At 40.8% G+C, this 18,467-nt stretch overlaps 1 protein-coding gene across 1 annotated transcript in view; it reads right to left on the reverse strand.

Moving 5' to 3' along the window:
* NRG3 (neuregulin 3) overlaps nt 1-18,467 on the reverse strand; it is a gene marked incomplete at its 5' end in the record, with an annotated part of 542,787 nt that overhangs the window by 140,323 nt on the left and 383,997 nt on the right. The gene's annotated exons all lie outside the window — the stretch shown is intronic.

Genomic DNA, 18,467 nt, shown 5'->3' on the forward strand with positions numbered 1-18,467 from the left:
TTTATTAAATTTATAACTGTAAATTTATTTAAGTTTACATTATCCTCTTCTGCTGGGATCATTCAGTGACTGAAAAGCGCTTTCCTGCATGACTGCATAAAAGCATTATTTTATTAAAGTCTGCACAACAGGGGCATATTTTCAATAAATTTATCTGACATTTATCTCAAAATAAGAATACAAATAATAAAAATACTGTTTATGATGGATGGGTAAGAGCTACATGAAATAAGAAGCATTGCACAATTATTCAAATATTTGGAAAATAATGCAGGACATTAATTCAAATAAAACTTCCAAGCACTAAATTTGTTCAGAACATTCGGTCCAATCTTTAATGTATTTCTCAGTAACTTAAAGGTATTAAAATGGATATTAGCTTGAAAGAGAATACATATATTCTGAAAATTAGACACATAAATGCAGAAACATAATATAAGACAGGGAAAGTGATTGTCCCAAATATTCGAGAACCACTCAGTTCTGGGACTATAAAAATTAAGTGGAGAGCGCTGAATCCAGAGTAAGTAGACAGACCAAAAGAAATAGATCATATCTCAGCTCAAACAAAATGGCCATCAATGGGCACACAAAGAGATAATCAAGGAGATTATCAAAAATCCAAAAAGATAATCAAAAATCCAAAAATGAAAGAAAAAGACCAAAACATCTCTCACTAGCAAAGGACACCCACAAAAACAGGGTGTAAGGTCCTGCCTCAACTAGCACTCCCAAGAAAGCAGAACTCTTCAAACTGGCACTGCTTCAACAGGAACTTTCATTGAGAGGTAGTGAAAGCAGAAAGGCAAGGCAAGGTCTGAATAATTCCCATGCGAAAAGGTACATTGAAACCCCCTTTTCTAACCCCTCCCCAGTGACCAACTGTCCAGTTGTTTTCCAGCCAATCCACATTGTTATGGGAACCAGAGCGATTGTTTCAACATGAACTTTCATTGAGAGGTAGTGAAAGCAGAAAGGCAAGGCAAGGTCTGAATAATTCCCATGCGAAAAGGTACATTGAAACCCCCTTTTCTAACCCCTCCCCAGTGACCAACTGTCCAGTTGTTTTCCAGCCAATCCACATTGTTATGGGAACCAGAGCGATTGTTTCAACAGGAACTTTCATTGATAGGTAGTGAAAGCAGAAAGGCAAGGCAAGGTCTGAATAATTCCCATGCGAAACGGTACATTGAAACCCCCTTTTCTAACCCCTCCCCAGTGACCAACTGTCCAGTTGTTTTCCAGCCAATCCACATTGTTATGGGAACCAGAACGATTGTTTCAACAGGAACTTTCATTGATAGGTAGTGAAAGTAGAAAGGCAAGGCAAAAATCTGCATAATTCCCATGCAAAACATTACAGTAAAATCCCTTGTTCAAACCCCTCCCCAATGCCCAACTATCCAGTTCATTACCAGTCAATCCACAGGTGTGAAGTTGTTATGAGAACAGGAGTGATAAGGCATGGTTCTTAGGCATTGCATCCTCTTCCCAGCAGAATGGAGATAAGGCAGATGGCCCCAGGCATATTTCTCCCCCCTTTGACACCCAAAGAGATACATCAAAGGTGAAAAGAACAAAATAAAGGAAACACGAAACACCAAGTAAAGGAGACTAGACAATCACCTGTCTGAGATGGTATAAGGTCTCCTGCTTGAGCAGGGGGCTGGACTAGAAGACCTCCAAGATCCCTTCCAGCTCTATTCTATTCTACATTCCAAAGCCCACAATAATCCCCCCTCCCAACTGAATGGCAGAGCCCCGAGAATGAGGATTTGAGGGGAGCTGACACAGGGATTAACACCAAGATTAACACTAGACCAACAATCAAAAAAGCAAACAATACCCCCATCAAAGAATTGCCAAAGAAGCTAACCATAAACAGCAGCCCAATGAAGGGACCACCAAAATCACTCCCATGAACACTGACAGGGCGCTAACTGTCTCTCCTAGGGCGCGCAAAGGAAAAAACAAATCTGCTGTGAGCGGCATGGTGGCCCGGCGGTGAAGCTATTGACCTTCCATTCGGAAGGTTGGCAGTTCAATCCCAGCTAGCAGCAGGATATTTGAAGGGCCGGATGTGGGAGGCAAGGAGCATGCCACTCGTCCCTTACTGACCAGTGAACGGGATGACGAGCATGACCAAGGCCTTACCCAGTGGAGAGTGGGCGAGAGTTTTCCAACGCAACCTGATGCAGCAGCATGAGCGAATGCACAATCTACTAGACAGGGAGCAACACCTGGCTGTTCCTCCTTGTAAAGCTACATTCGATGGGGAGCTACTGTCAGAGCCCACATTCTAGGGTGCATCTTCTCTTTCTTTAACTCAAAATCTTTTCTCTTTTCATTCCTGTCATGCTCCTGGAGGGAGGGGGGAAGCATTCTGGGTTATTGCCTTGGTTTCCTCTATCGCTACACTATAACACTTTGCTGTTTCTGCATGCTTCCTCTGTGAACTTTCTCTCCCCTTGATGTCAGCTAGAATGGGGGGAGGCAGAAGAAAGAAATGCACCTCCGGCAACTGGTTTATCTCCGCGTTCGCAAGGGAAGGTGCGACGAGCTGACAAAACATCGCTGCAGCCCGAAGACAGCCTGGCGTTATCTCTTCTTTCCCACAGCGGATTTAACACCTGGGGATTGGCCTGTTTGAACTGACCGGATGAACTATGGGATGGGGTTTGCTTGGGACACTTTTAGCCTATTGATCTGAGTGGGAAATCCTCAGATCCTGTCTATTTATGCCTGCTATCAGCTTCTCCTAATAAAAGTTCCTTTTGGAAGAAACTTCTTCCACGAGTTCTGCTTTCTTGGGATGAGGTTTTGAAGTGGGCCCTGACAGCTGCCACAAATTGCATGAGCTCCCAATGTTTACTTTCCCAGCCATGGGAAGAGATCGCTATGGATTTTATTGCTGAGTTATCTGAAAGCAGAGGAAATACAGTGATATGGACTGTGAGTGATCTTTTTTTTCGAACCAGGCTCATTTTGTCGCCTGCTCTGCTCTCCCATCGGCCCAGAAATTGGCTAAGATATTCCTTAAACACATTTACAGACAGATGGGGACCCTGAGAAGCTACCTTTATTTTTGTGGCTCTCCCTGCATCATTTTATATACCACTGGCTTGCCCTGACAGTTACCTAGTTGGGCAATGAAACGTCTGCAATAAAACAGCCAAGCACAAAAAGCACCAAGGGACCCCAGAGTTCAACCCAGATCTGCAAATATTCTCTTCTATCCGTAAATCTGAAACTCAAATACTTTGGCCGCCTAATGAGAAGGAAGGACTCGCTGGAGAAGAGCCTAATGCTGGGAAAGGTGGAGGGCAATAGAAGAAGGGGACGACAGAGAATGAGGTGGCTGGATGGAGTCACTGAAGCAGTAGACGTGAGCTTAAATGGACTCCAGAAGATGGTAGAGGACAGGAAGGCCTGGAGGAACGTTGTCCATGGGGTTGCGATGGGTCGGACATGACTTCGCAACTAACAACAACAATCTGTAGCTCAAACGGGATGAAAATCCATGCCATCAAGAACGAAACTTTTTCTATTTCTTATTTTACTTTCAAGACCCAATGTGGTAAATAACAGCACAGGAATACCAAATGAATTGTTATCAATGTTACCGCAACCCAAAATATATCTTTGCACAAAGACCTTGCCAAGATGTGTTGCAGCACCAAGCATTAATCCAGCAAAGCTGAATTGCGGGTTTCTTTAAACTCTATTAAACTTCCTAACACCAGATAATAAGGGAGGCCATTAGTAGCAGAGCTGTGAGTTAGATATACACAAAGTGTTGGCTACACATTTTGATGGACTAAAGCTACTGCTGAAAAGCAATCAGGATTCGCTTACTTTGTGAGAAGGTGAGGTTTCCTGGGTTCATCAGCAGGTGTGTTGCACTCAACAGCTTCACATTTTTCTTGATAAAAGTAGTTAACTATGGTTTGCTGGCAAACAAGGATTTCTGATGTTTAGGTATCTTCAGATACCATTCCTCTTTCCACTTTCATTCATGGTGTCACAAAGGAAACATGTAATTTAGTGTGTGTGTGTGGGGGGGGAAGGTGCTCATGAATTTGGGATACAAACAAAACAATATAAAAGGAATTAAACTTTACTCATACTTTCTGAAACACTGGGAGTTCCTATTAAAGAAAGCCATTTACTGTAGCAAGGATCAAACATGGATAAGGTACATCTTGGCAAACTCGTAGCCTCCGGCAGGAAAGCTACACATTTCTTCCAGTTTTGACTATACAGGGATGCTGTTATTCCTTCAGACAAAACAAGCACCACCTTTCTTTCTGAAGCAGAACAGATACACTAAATATATAATATTTATTATGGTTGCTGGGCTACAAATTAAACTGTCAACTTCTGGGAAGCATAGCAGAACATAGCCCCAGTAGCTGTGATACTGGAAGAAAATGAAAGCATAAACCTGGAAAATAACAGTAAAAACCACCTAATATCTAGAATGTTGTGAAACATTGGCAAAACACATATAACACTGCATCGAATACATGAACACACCCTAATCAATTGAAATAAAGTGAGAAATTAGTAAAAATATTTTAAGCCTACACTACTGACATTCTATCCATGAAATACTTAATTGAGTTTAGGATTACTTGAGTCAATATATAAAAATGAGAATGGATGTTGGTCAGCAACAATTAAAATATAACAGAATTAAATCCTAGTCACAATAAAATGGTCTTAAAAACGAAAATGGAAATAGATGATGATGAGATAGATAGATAGATAGATAGATAGATAGATAGATAGATAGATAGATAGATAGATAGACAGACAGAGATGATGGATGGATAGATGGAAGATGATAGACACACACAGATAGATAGATAGATAGATAGATAGATAGATAGATAGATAGATAGATAGATAGATAGATAGATAGACAGACAGACAGACAGACAGACAGACAGACAGACAGACAGACAGATAGATGATTGTTATACAGTATAGACAGAGAGGTTGAGATTGGTAGGTGGATGGATGGAGAGAGAGAGAGAGAGAGAGAGAGAGAGAGAGAGAGAGAGAGAGAGAGAGAGAGAGAGAGAGAGAATGATTGTTATATAGACAGAGAGGTTGAAATTGGTAGGTGGATGGAGAGAGAGAGAGAGAGAGAGATGATTGTTATATAGACAGAGGTTGAGATTCGTAGGTGGATAGATAGATAGATAGATAGATAGATAGATAGATAGATAGATAGATAGATAGATAGACAGACAGACAGCTAAAGACAGACAAAGCTCGCTCGCCACTTGAAACAAGTATACACATTTTTCATCTTATTTTGTCCTTTTTTGGAGGGGGGAGCAGGGATGAGTGGCAGGTTGTAATTACTCTTTCTTTCAAGTTTTCTCCTACCCAAAGAAACAATGGTCCTTTTTCTCTATCTCAAAGAATTTACTCTAATGTTTTGATCCTGGGTATTTGGTGTGTATCAATGCAAACTCTTCCGACACACACCCTCTCCCCTTATGCATCTAATTTCAAAACACACTTATTGAGGATGCATTACAGTAGGCAATGGCTTAAAATACGAACTATGCCCTGGAGCATATCTGCTAACGACAAAGCCTGCATACTAACTGGGAAGAAGAATATTGTGATTTATTTTTTTTAACACCATGCTGTTGCAGAAAACGTTATGGGTCACGCTACCTTGACTTGTGCTACCACATTGATTTGAACATGATGTGCTACTGCACGACACCTTGGTTTAAAACCCTGAATGTCTGCTTAGACTCAGCACGATGACACAATTTTCATTTTTGTATGTGGAGCTTTGGTGAGTTACGGTCCTCTGTGGATTCCCAGATAAAATGAAATCCTCTGACTGAGACCCAGCTGAGCATACAGATGCTGCAACAGTCACAAGTGTAAAAAATGGTGATAAATCACTTTTTTTCCGTGCCATTGTAATGTCAAATGCTCACTAAGTGAATGGTTGGAAGTTGAGGACTACACGTAGAAACGATGAGAACAATGAGAGGTATAACTTTATAAGACAGCCACTTTTGATGTGGATTTTAAGCCTAGACCAGGGGTAGGCAACCTTGGCTCTTTTATGACTCGTGGAGTTCAACTCCCAGAATTCCTAAGCCAGGTGTGCTGGCTCAGGAATTCTGGGAGTTGAAGTCCACGAGTCATAAAAGAGCCAAGGTTGCCTACCCCTGGCCTAGTGCAACTTTGCCCTCCCCAAGTAGCTATGGCTACTTCCTAGGGCAGGAGTAGGCAACCTCGGCTCTCTTATGACTCATGAACTTCAACTCCCAGAATTCCTGAGCCAGCATGGCTCAGCTTGGAAACCTCTCCCTTTCCCCTCAGCGTGGCTGGCTCAGGAATTCTGGGAGATGAAGTCCACGAGTCATTAAAGAGCCAAAGTGGCCTACCCCTGGCTTAGACCATTATGAAGGGAACTGAAATGAAACCAGCCTTATAATTAGAAGCTGATATAAAAGGTGGAGAAAAAGGCAACTCCGATGGCAGAACTACTTTACCTAAAAGGGAAGATTAAAAGGCTTGAAGCTTTGTGAAAATTTGAAATTGGAATTGAGCTGAATTCAAACGGAATCAAAACTGAGAAAGATGGACAAAAGGGGAGCACAAAATTGAATTGTCCCAATTGTTGGAAGAGAAATGTTCATAATAATAATAATAATAATAATAATAATAATAATAATAATAATAATAATAATAATAATAATAATAATAATAATGATAATAATAATAATAATAATAATAATATTATAATAATAATAATAATAATAATAATAATAATAATAATAATAATAATAATAATAATAATAATAATATAATGATAATCATAATGATAATCATAATAATAATAAAGTTGGAAGGGACCTTTCAGGTCATCTAGTCCAATCCCCTGCTCAGGGCAGGAAACCCTATCCCATTTCAGACAAATGGCTGTCCAGTCTCTTCTTAAAAACTTCCATTGTTGGAGCATTCACCACTTCAGGAGGCAGGTGGTTCCACTGGTTAATTGTTGTAACCGTCAGGAAGTTTCTCCTTAGTTCTAGGTTGCTTCTCTCCTTGACTAGTTTCCATCCATTGCTTCTTGTCCTGCCTTCAGGCGCTTTGGAGAATAGCTTGACTCCCTCTTCTTTGGGGCAGCCCCTGAGATATTGGAAGACTGCTATCCTGTCACTCCCATTTCTTCTTTCCATTAAACTAGACATACCCAATTCCAGCAACCGTTCCTTATATGTTTTAGCCTCCAGTCCTCTAATCATCTTTGTTGCTCTTCTCTGTACTCTTTCTAGAGCCTCAACATCTTTTTTACATCGTGGTGACCAAAACTGGATGCAGTGTTCCTTCTCAACTAACACTTGGACTTGAGATCATGAAAGGAAATTGAATGGTCAGTCCAGGAAGGATTAACAGGAAATGCTTCTACAAATCACATCCAATTTATAGAACAGTTTTCTACAACAGATAATGATTTCCCTCAACATGGACAGTGTTAAAAGGTTTTTTATAATAATAATAATAATAATAATAATAATAATAATAATAATAATAATAATAATAATAATGATGATGATGATGATGATGATGATGATGATGATGATGACAGTTACTGTCACCAAAATTATAAGATAATAAAGGTAGTAGTAGCATCCAGCTAGTTTTGACCAGTCTGCAGAAGACAATCTGGAGTAAAACCAGGTCATTACTTGAATAGGAAATTCAACAGGCTGTTTCAAAGACGTTTTTAGCTTTATCTCATTAACACAGAAATAAGCTTCTAGATCAGAGCTGTTGGGAATATGGATAGAAGTTATTGTGAACTTCCTTGTGGATTTTCCGTTAGTAGCTGGCTACTTTGGAATAGATTGCTGGACTGTTCTTTTCCTTTTTGTACTCATAGCATTTGGATGAGGTAGATGTGTTAATTCAATTTTATCTCTCAGCCAATGCCTTGGAGCTAGGCATTTTCAATCAAAGGCAACTGTCTGCAAAGAGCAGTGAGAAACCACAAAACAAATCAGCAGGCTTTAAATATTTAACACTTTGGGGCTGAACGACTTGCCGGTAAATTCTGGATGGTGACACCTTCAGCTGCCATAAGACAGTCTTTGCTGATGAAGCCTTGATCTAAATATCCTTCAACATTAAAACCAACTAACACCCACAAATGGGAAGAGAGGGGAAAACAAACAAAAAAAAAACATGGGTCTCAGAACTTGCTCAGATCCTTTCTATGAAGTAGGCTATCCTGATCCCATTGATGGTTGTTTAGACCAGTAGTGGGGTTCAAATATGTGAACAACCGGTTCTCTGTGTGGATGACACTTCTGGAGGTCCTGAAATCTGGACCTGAGCAACAAAAAATTAGCTACCAGTTCTTCCGAAGTGGTGCAAACCGGCTGAATCCCACTACTCTATCTATCTATCTATCTATCTATCTATCTATCTATCTATCTATCTATCTATCTATCTATCTATCTATCCAGTGGTAGGATTCAAATAGATAAGCAACCGGTTCTCTGTGTGGATGCTGCTTACGGAAGTCCATTCTGGGATTGGGCAACAAAAAATTAGATACCGGTTCTGCCGAAGTGGTGCAAACCAGCTGAATCCCACTACTCTATCTATCTATCTATCTATCTATCTATCTATCTATCTATCTATCTATCTATCTATCTATCCAGTGGTAGGATTCAAATAGGTAAACAACCAGTTCTCTGTGTGGATGCTGCTTCCGGAATTCCATTCTGGGCATGGGCAACAAAAAATTAGATACCGGTTCTGCCGAAGTGGTGCGAACTGGCTGAATCCCACCACTGGTTTAGACTGGACAGAAACATATAAATATAGGGCTGGAAGAGATTTGAAGGTCTTCTAGTCCAACCCCTTGTCCAAGTCAGGAGACCTTATACTTACAGCATCCTAGACAAATCCAATCTTTTCTTGAAAACCTCCAGCGATGGAGCACCACAACACTGGGAGACAAGCTGTTCCATTGATTAATTGTTCTATAAGAAAATTTCTCCTTACTAGGTTGGATATCTCTTTAACAAGCTTCCACTCATTGCTTCTTGTCTTGCCCTGTCCAGTCACTTGCCTTGGAGAACAGGTCAACCCCCTGTTCTTCTTCTTTGTCAGCTAAAGAATAACAGGTCATAATCTTACCCATCAGCCTGGAGAACAAGAGATACCAACAAGAACATGAGGAGACATCAACTCAGCACCAGGACTTTCATATTAATATTATCTCACAGCTTACAGTATCTCCCTATCTCCTCTTCTGCTTCTCTTCTGTCTTGGCAACTTCTCATTTTAAGGACAATCATTAAACAACAACAACAACAACAACAACAACAACACAGTGACTATCCAGGGGAAGACATTTGTTAACCTACACTAAAGGGGCCCCAGAAATTGCTACAAACATCATCACCCAGAATATCTTGGACTGCCACCTAAGGTAGAAGCCACCAACAAAATACTGTAATAACTTCATAAACTCCAGACAATGAGTCCTCCTATTAAAATAACATTTATTTTGTTAGAAGCCTCCCATTTTTGTCAACTGAACTTGAGCCAAAGCTGGGGACCCTCTGAAGTTTCTAGGTGTTTCTGATAAATCTCTCTGCAGGGCTATATCCGTCCATGGCAATATTTCTTTATAGCTCTGAATTTACCCATCAGCAGCACACACACACACACACACACACCAGATATTGCATTGCTGCAAAGGGCTAGGGTGCTCCCGACTTTGACAGCGATTAAAAAGTAATTGAGAGGGTGGGCTAAATTCCATTTAGGAACCATAAAACCTTCTGCGCTTTATATTACATTGATTTCAATTAGAAAGTTCCATTAATTAATCAGGTTGGTCAAACACCAGTGGGAGCGAGGGGTGGAACTCCTGTGCTTGAATCATTTCCAAGCACCCAGCTCTTTTGCAGCGGTTTCTAAATATCCAGGTCTACCTTTCACATTTTTAAATTTCCATTAATAATAATAATAATATATAAAGTTGGAAGGAACCTTGGAGGTCATCTAGTCCAACCCCCTGCTCAGGCAGGAAACCCTATACCATTTCAGGCAAATGGCTGTCCAGTCTCTTCTTAAAAACCTCCAGTGTTGGAGCATTCACCGCTTCTGGAGGCAGGTTGTTCCACTGGTTAATTGTTCTAACTGTCAGGAAGTTTCTCCTTAGTTCTAGGTTGCTTCTCTCCTTGACTAGTTTCCATCCGTTGCTTCTTGTCTTGCTTTCAGGTGCTTTGGAGAATAGCTTGACTGCCTCTTCTTTGTGGCAGCCCCTGAGATATTGGAACACTGCTATCATGTCACCCCTCACCCTTCTCTTCATTAAACTACACATACCCAATTCCAGCAACCGTTCCCTATATGTTTTAGCCTCCAGCCCCCTAATCATCTTGGTTGCTCTTCTCTGTACCCTTTCTAGAGTCTCGACATCTTTTTTACCTCGTGGTGACCAAAACTGGATGCAGTATTCCAGGTGTGGCCTTACCAAAGCATTGTAAAGTGGTATTAGTACTTCACTTGATCTTGATTCTATCCCTCTGTTAATTCATCTCCATACATCCTTTTAGAGGTTTTGAAAATGCTAAAGAAAGTTGGGGTGATCTAAAAATAACTTCAGGGACCCGATGGGGTGTTGAGGTTGACACTTGAATTACTGAGGCAGGGAAACATTGTTTTAGCGGCAGGTACGAATCGTTAAGGGAGTTAAGGATGTTTACCCTCAAAAGAAGAAGAAGAAGAAGAAGAAGAAGAAGAAGAAGAAGAAGAAGAAGAAGAAGAAGAAGAAGAAGAAGAAGAAGAAGAAGAAGAAGAAGAAGAAGAAGGCTTTGCATGGATAGCATCTTGCAATACCTGAGGGGCTGTCACAGGGAATCAATTTATTCTTGATGAATTGAATTGTCCACCATTTAAGCCAACAGGAGTCCAAATAAAATGCCAAAACTGAATTTTCTCCCATGTGAGCAGAAGCCAAATCGAACTGCCCATTCAAAATCAGACTTTCATTCAATATCACTTCCTTGGTAGTACCTAAGGGCAGGACAAGAAGCAATGGGTGGAAGCTCAACAGAGACAGAACCAACCTGGGGGAAAAGGAGGAATTTCCTGATAGTGAGAACAGTGAATCAGTGGGTCAGCTTGCCTCCCGCAGATTGTGAGTGCTCTATCGTTGGACTTTTTCAAGGAACAATTGGGCAACCATTTCTCCAAGATGATGTATGTTCTCCTGCCTTAGGGGCAAGGGATTGGGTTAGAACAGGGCTAGGCAACCTTGGCTCTTTTAGGACTCGTGGACTTCAACTCCCAGAATTCCTGAGCCATAATGGGGGAACTATGTCCCCTTCATGACTCGTGGACTTCAACTCCCAGAATTCCTGAGCCATAATGGGGTAACTATGGCCCCTTCATGACTCGTGGACTTCAACTCCCAAAATTCCTGAGCCATAATGGGGGAACTATGGCCCCTTCATGACTCGTGGACTTCAACTCCCAGAATTCCTGAGCCATAATGGGGGAACTATGGCCCCTTCATGACTCGTGGACTTCAACTCCCAGAATTCCTGAGCCATAATGGGGCAACTATGGCCCCTTCATGACTCGTGGACTTCAACTCCCAGAATTTCTGAGCCAGCATGGCTCAGCTTGGAAACCCCTCCCTTTCCCCTCAGCATAGCTGGCTCAGGAATTCTGGGAGTTGAAGTCCATGAGTCATAAAAGAGCCAAGGTTGCCTACCCCTGGTTAGAAGATTTGCTTCCAACCCTATGATTCTATGAAACACTGTAAAATATACTCCACCAGTTGTGAAAGCACAGTCCCTATTAGCAAAAGAATTTACTTTCAGACTGCTCAACATTTCATAGCTCAAAACACAGCAAATCACTTGCACAGCAGGTAAGCAGTGGCCATGTGTGATTACGAAAACAATATTGATTACACAAGGGCACTCTCTAACATGAAATGAAAAGAGATATTTTTTTCATTACTGCTGACCAGGTGAGGACAGAAACATCAAGAGATGAAGCCCTCTGGAAGTGAAAATGAATGACAATCCAATTTTGAGTGGGCAGTTTGATTTGGTTTCTATTCCATATTGGAGACAATTCAGTTTTTTGCAGTTTATTCAGAGTCCTGATGGCTTAAAGGATGGACAGTTTAGTTCATCCAATTGGCCTGACTGCAGCCAAGATGTGCACATCTCCCAAAGTCTGGCATTTTTAAATCCAATCAGAAGCTTCTTGATTTGAGACATCCCTTTGGTGACTTGATTTGGAATAACAAAACAACAGAGTTGGAAGGGAACTTGGTATAGGGAACTTCTTGCTCAGGCAAGAGACCCTATACCAATATGGACAAATGATTGACAGATGACTGAAACTTGATTTAACTGAAGTTTTGAACGGTCCTAATCAACACATTTGTTGTTGATAGTTGCAAAGTTATGTCCAACCCATTGCAACCCCATGGACAACGTTCCTCCAGGCCTTCCTGTCCTCTGCCATCTTTAAGCTCATGCCTACCACTTCAGTGACTCCATCCAGCCACCTCATTCTCTGTCGTCCCTTCTTCTTCTCTTGCCCTCAACCTTTCCCAGCGTTAATCTCTTCTCCAGTGAGTCCTTCCTTCTCATTAGGCAGCCAAAGTCTTTGAGTTTCCACTTCAGGATCTGGCCTTCTAAAGAGCAGTCAGGGTTGATCTCCTCTAGGACTGACCGGTTTGATCGCCTTGCAGTCCAAGGAACTCGCAGGAGTCTTCTCCATCACCAGGCCTCAATTTGGCAAAACCTTTTTGCACAGTTATGCTATCTTAGGAACATGCAGCCGACTAGAAATTCATTCTGTTCTTCAGTTCCCGCTGACAAGGAACATTTGAAAAAAGAGAATAAGAAAAGAACTGCTACCATGAAGAAAAATCTGAAACTATTCTTTCCGGTTTTATTACATTATAGACCTAAGGCAGTGAGGAGAATTCAGAAATATGATGACAGGAAGCAAACCGAACATATTTTGATGGAAATCATAAGCACATATCCTGAGAGTCAATTGACAGATTTTTTTTGTTTTGTTTTGTTTTGCATCTTCATATCACTTTCCCCCGTGTCTCCTTTCATCTTTTTTTTAAACAAGCGAAGAAACAAAAGCTTTAAGTAAGTGAAGGGGAAAAATTCTAAATAATGTTTTCATTTAATAGCACTGGGAACAAACCATGCAGAAGAAGCATTGAAGATGCATCTCTCTTGTGTTTTCTTTGTATACAAATAGCTTTGATGATGACTTGCAATGCGGTCTCTCTCTCTCTCTCTCTTTCTCTCTCTCTTTCATTCTCTCTCTTTCTCTCTCTCTCTCTTTCATTCTCTCTGATGATTTCAAGTATCATTTAGAAAGACAGAAGCAAACAGACCATATTTCCCTTCCCCCTTTTATAACAGGCTGAGGATACTTTTCAATAAACCTATATCTAAGACAATTTATATGTTTTTTTTCCTTAGAAGGGACATTTTGCTCCAAGCATTTGCTGAAATGAAACACCTTTTTCAACCTTGCCTCTTCCCGTTGTGCAAATTATTACGTTAAACCAATTCTGCTTGTGACCATTTAAAAAAAAAATCTGACAATGGAATAATTTATCTTGGATTTGGCAAGTTGGATTCACAGTTTCGCTGGCACAGAAGAATTCAGCACTCAACTTTCATTAGGGGGGGTCTAGTAGTACTACCTTGGTCTGCCCCACTGAGAATGAAACCTACAATGCAAACCATGATCAGTCTTCCCTTATTTTCTTGGTCAAAACTTCCAAGCTGGTGAGATCTGTGGACTCCAAATTTTAACCACAGCTTGAGTGCAGTATGAGCCAGTTTGGTTTTGGTTTACTAAAGCACCCGGTTAGAGACGATGAGTTCCAGTCCTGCCTTAGGAATGAAATTTGACTGGATGACTTTGGGCCAATCACCAGGAGACAGTGGGTTGCAGTCCTGCCTTAGGCATGAAAGCTGGTTGGGTGACTTTGGGCCAATCACCAGGAAACTATGATTTCTAGTCCTGCCTTAGGCATGAAACCCAGCTGGTTGTCTTTGGGCCAATCAGCAGGAGACGGTGAGTTCTAGTCCCGCCTTAGGCATTAAAGCCAGTTGGGTGACTTTGAGCCAATCACTCCACCCAACTCACTTCACAGGGTTGCTGTTATGGGGAAGGGGTATTAGATATGTTTGTCGCCTTAAGTTGTTCATAAAAAAAATAAAGGCAGAAAGAAAGAAAGAAAGAAAGAAAGAAAGAAAGAAAGAAAGAGAGAGAAAAAGAAAGAAAGAAAGAAAGAAAGAAAGAAAGAGAGAGAGAGAGAGAGAGAAAGAAAGAAAGAAAGAAAGAAAGAAAGAAAGAAAGAAAGAGAAAGAAAGAAAATAATAAAGGCAGAAAGAAAGAAAGAAAGAAAGGGAGAGAGAGAGAGAGAGAGAGAGAAAGAAAGAAAGAAAGAAAGAAAGAAAGAAAGAAAGAAAGAAAGAAAGAAAGAAAGAAAGAAAGAGAAAGAAAGAGAGAGAGAGAGAGAGAGAGAAAGAAAGAAAGAAAGAAAGAAAGAAAGAAAGAAAGAAAGAAAGAAAGAAAGAAAGAAAGAAAGAAAGAAAATAATAAAGGCAGAAAGAAAGAAAGAAAGAAAGAAAGAAAGAAAGAAAGAAAGGGAGACAGAGAGAAAGAAAGAAAGAAAGAAAGAAAGAAAGAAAGAAAGAAAGAAAGAAAGAACACCACATCCTACATTCCAGCTAGCCAATTTTCTAGATTAGTAGCATTAATTATGTCAAAGTATGAGCAATTTTGACTTCAGTGGGATTTTCTGATAGACTCCTATCCAATTACTAAATAAGCTCAAGACTTGTTCACCTGCCCAGCCTGCACAATACAAGCCAGGTACTAGGATTTATAATTGTAATCCACTTATGGTTTCTTGAAAAAATGCCAGATGCTTCTTTTGAAAAATAAATTCTAGCCTGGGCAAAAATATCCAGGTTATTAGAGAGTTATCCAGCAGTCATCATTATGTTTCTGATTCAATTATTCACTTCAAGTCAACTGGAAAATACATTTTGTACATAAAACAACTTTAGGCACCTTGAGAAGGAAATAGTATTGTATTAAAGTATAGTACTGGCCCTATGCAGTCTGTAATAGCAACCAACTGCTTTTCAAAATGTATTCCGATTTGGAGGTTTAGGCCAGGGGTGTCAAACTCAATTTCATTGAGGGCCGCATCAGCATTGCGGTTGCCCTCAGGGGGGCCGGGTGGGTGTGGCCAGGGTGGGAGTGGCCTACTGGGTGGGTATGGCCTACTGGGTGGGCGTGGCTAGAGTGCACATGGCCTACTGGGTGGGTGTGGCCAGCTCTACATCGTTGGCATCAAGGGTGCCTATGGGGGCCTGGGCAGGAGTGGGACAGATCTGAGGGTCTCTGGCAGGAGGAGGGTCTCTGGGCCAGGACCAAGGCAGTGGGGGCCGTTCCCTCACTGTTTCCAGGATGGCTTCGCGGGTCGCATAAACCCACTTCGCGGGCCGGATCCGGCCCCCGGGCCTTGTGTTTGACATGTCTGGTTTAGGCAAACTATGTTTGAAACAAGACTGCGTAAACTTCTAAATGGGCATGTATGAAACTCACCCAGACCAGAAACAGGATAGTCCATGGATCGCTAGTTATCTTTTAAACGCAGATGTCATTTTCGTTCTTTCTCCTTTTTTCACAATAAAACAGTATCTCTGCACAAGCATTTCTGCCCACCCAGCATGGCATATTTAGATATATGTATGCCAGCAGCCTAGCATGTATTTAGCCTGTGCAAACATTGTACTTCAGAATGCCTTGCAGGCAGACTCAACTAGGCATGCAAAGGGAGCCTGCAATGAAAGATAAAACAGCTTTGCAATAATTGAGTGAGCATTCAGTCCTTCGTGCTTCACATCCTCTCTGTTCTGTGCTGCCAAAGCAAGGACAGAGTGTCACAGAACATCTAGAACATCTGGAACATCACTAAGAAGAAAATGCTATTTGTAGAGCTACTTCTTCAATCCGAAAATGGCAGAAATAACTTATTTTTTCACAGTGATACTAATATTCCTTTCCTTCCTTTTCTCTTTTCTTTTCCTTCCCCTCCCCCTCCCCTTCCCTTCCAACACATGATAAATATATTATGTAAAAAGGTTTGCATACGTTAGAACATATAGTTAATTAACTCAAAACTGTCTCATTTTGGTGACTATCTTTGCTCAAAATATCCAGAAAACAAATAGAAGGATAAACAAGCATGATTCTTCAGCTGTGGATATCCAACACTCAAAGAAGGGAACCTTTCTATGGACCTGATGCCTAGAGTCACATTTTGGCAAGTTGGGTGGCCACATAAATCTCTACAGATAAATTTAATTTCATGATGTAAAAAAAGATGTTGAGACTCTAGAAAGGGTACAGAGAAGAGCAGCAAAGATGATTGGGGGACTGGAGGCTAAAACATATAGGGAATGGTTGCTGGAATTGGATATGTATAGTTTAACGAAGAGAAGGGTGAGGGTCTCAGGGGCTGCCCCAAAGAAGAGGGAGTCAAGCTATTCTCCAAAGCACCTGAAGGCAGGACAAGAAGCAACAGATGGAAACTAATTAAGGAGAGAAGCAACCTAGAACTAAGGAGAAACTTCCTGACAGTTAGAACAATTAACCAGTGGAACAACCTGCCTCCAGAAGTGGTGAATGCTCCAACACTGGAGGTTTTTAAGAAGAGACTGGACAGCCATTTGCCTGAAATGGTATAGGGTTTCCTGCCTGAGCAGGGGGTTGGACTATATGACCTCCAAGGTCCCTTCCAACTACTACTTCTTCTTCTTCTTCTTCTTCTTCTTCTTCTTCTTCTTCTTCTTCTTCTTCTTCTTCTTCTTCTTCTTCTTCTTCTTCTTCTTCTTCTTATTCTTATTATTATTATTATTATTATTATTATTATTATTATTATTATTATGGATATAGATAAGAGAGAGAGAGAGAGAGAGAGAGAAAGAGAGAGAGAGAGAGATATGGAGGATAATCTTCTAAAGTCACATGGATTACTATGTTCTAATGTCAACCTCACCATAACATCATTTATATTTAGATTCTATTTATTGCCAAATAAGGTATCACTAAGTAAGAAAATACAGAGATGAGATTTAGAATGTCCTAGGCAAGGCGGAATCCTCAAAGAGAAAGATTAAAACAAAAATCGTTTGATGGTTCCCTAATGAGGGGTATTCTATTTAAACTGTTCACAGGTTGTTCTGACCAGAAATCAGCTGTAAACATCAGACTCCTGAATTCAACTTGATTACTCAGCTGAGACTTGGCCAAAATCTCTCAGGTGCATGAAACAGTATGGATAGATACACATCTTTATCCCAAAATAGAACGGAGCCATAATGAACAGTTGGTCTCTCTTCATCCCTTGGAGGGTGCAATTCTCTCATAACCCCACCAATAGAAATCCATTTCTACAAGGCTTTTCCCATTTCAATAGACATTTTGCCCTGCATTTAGTGGTTTTGAAGTTGAGTGACTGATGTTTGTCGACATGATGGACATTTCTGCCTGGAGAACATTTCTGCCTGGCTTCCAGTTTATCACTCACAGCTGAAATTGGGGTAGTCATTGCACCATAAAGTTCTTATGAAGGTCTTTCACCAATGATGAATACCATTAGGTCTAGAGGCAACCTAGAGTGTGATGTTTCTCTGTGTCGTATATTTGTGAATATGTGGATATATGCCTAACGTAGGTTTTTGAGAGCGGAATCAACTTTTTCTTGCCAATTAGTGTACATTTAAAGTGACAATAAAGTTTTTATTCTATTCCATTTTTCCTCCTTCCTTTTTCCTTCTTCCTTCTACTCTACTCTACTCTACTCTACTCTACTCTACTCTACTCTACTCTACTCTACTCTACTCTACTTTATTCTACTCTACTCTGCCCTAGTAAGGCCACACCTGGAATACTGTAGCCAGTTTTGGTCACCATATCACAAAAAGATGTTGAGAGTTTGGAAAATTCAGAGAAGATGATCAAAGGCCTAGAAATAAAACATATGAAGAATGGCTGTGGGACTTGGACTTGGCTAGTCTAAAGAAAAGAAGAAATAGGGGACACATGATAGCAGTATTCCAGTATTTAAGGGGATGCCACAAAGAAGAGGGGGTCACATTATTCTCCAAAGCAAAAGAGACCAGGATGAGAAACAATGGTTGAAAACTGATCAAAGAGAGAAGCAGCTTGAAATTAAGGAGAAACTTCCTGACAATGAGGACAATTAACCTCTGTAACAGTTTGCCTCCAGAAATTGTGGGCCTTCCATCACTGGAGAATTTTAAGAAGAGACTGGACAGTCACTTGTCTGAGATGGAATAGGTTCTACTGCTTGAGAAGGG

This window comes from Vipera ursinii, assembly GCF_947247035.1.
Source record: "Vipera ursinii genome assembly, chromosome: 5".
Classification (NCBI taxonomy): Eukaryota; Metazoa; Chordata; class Lepidosauria; order Squamata; family Viperidae; genus Vipera; species Vipera ursinii.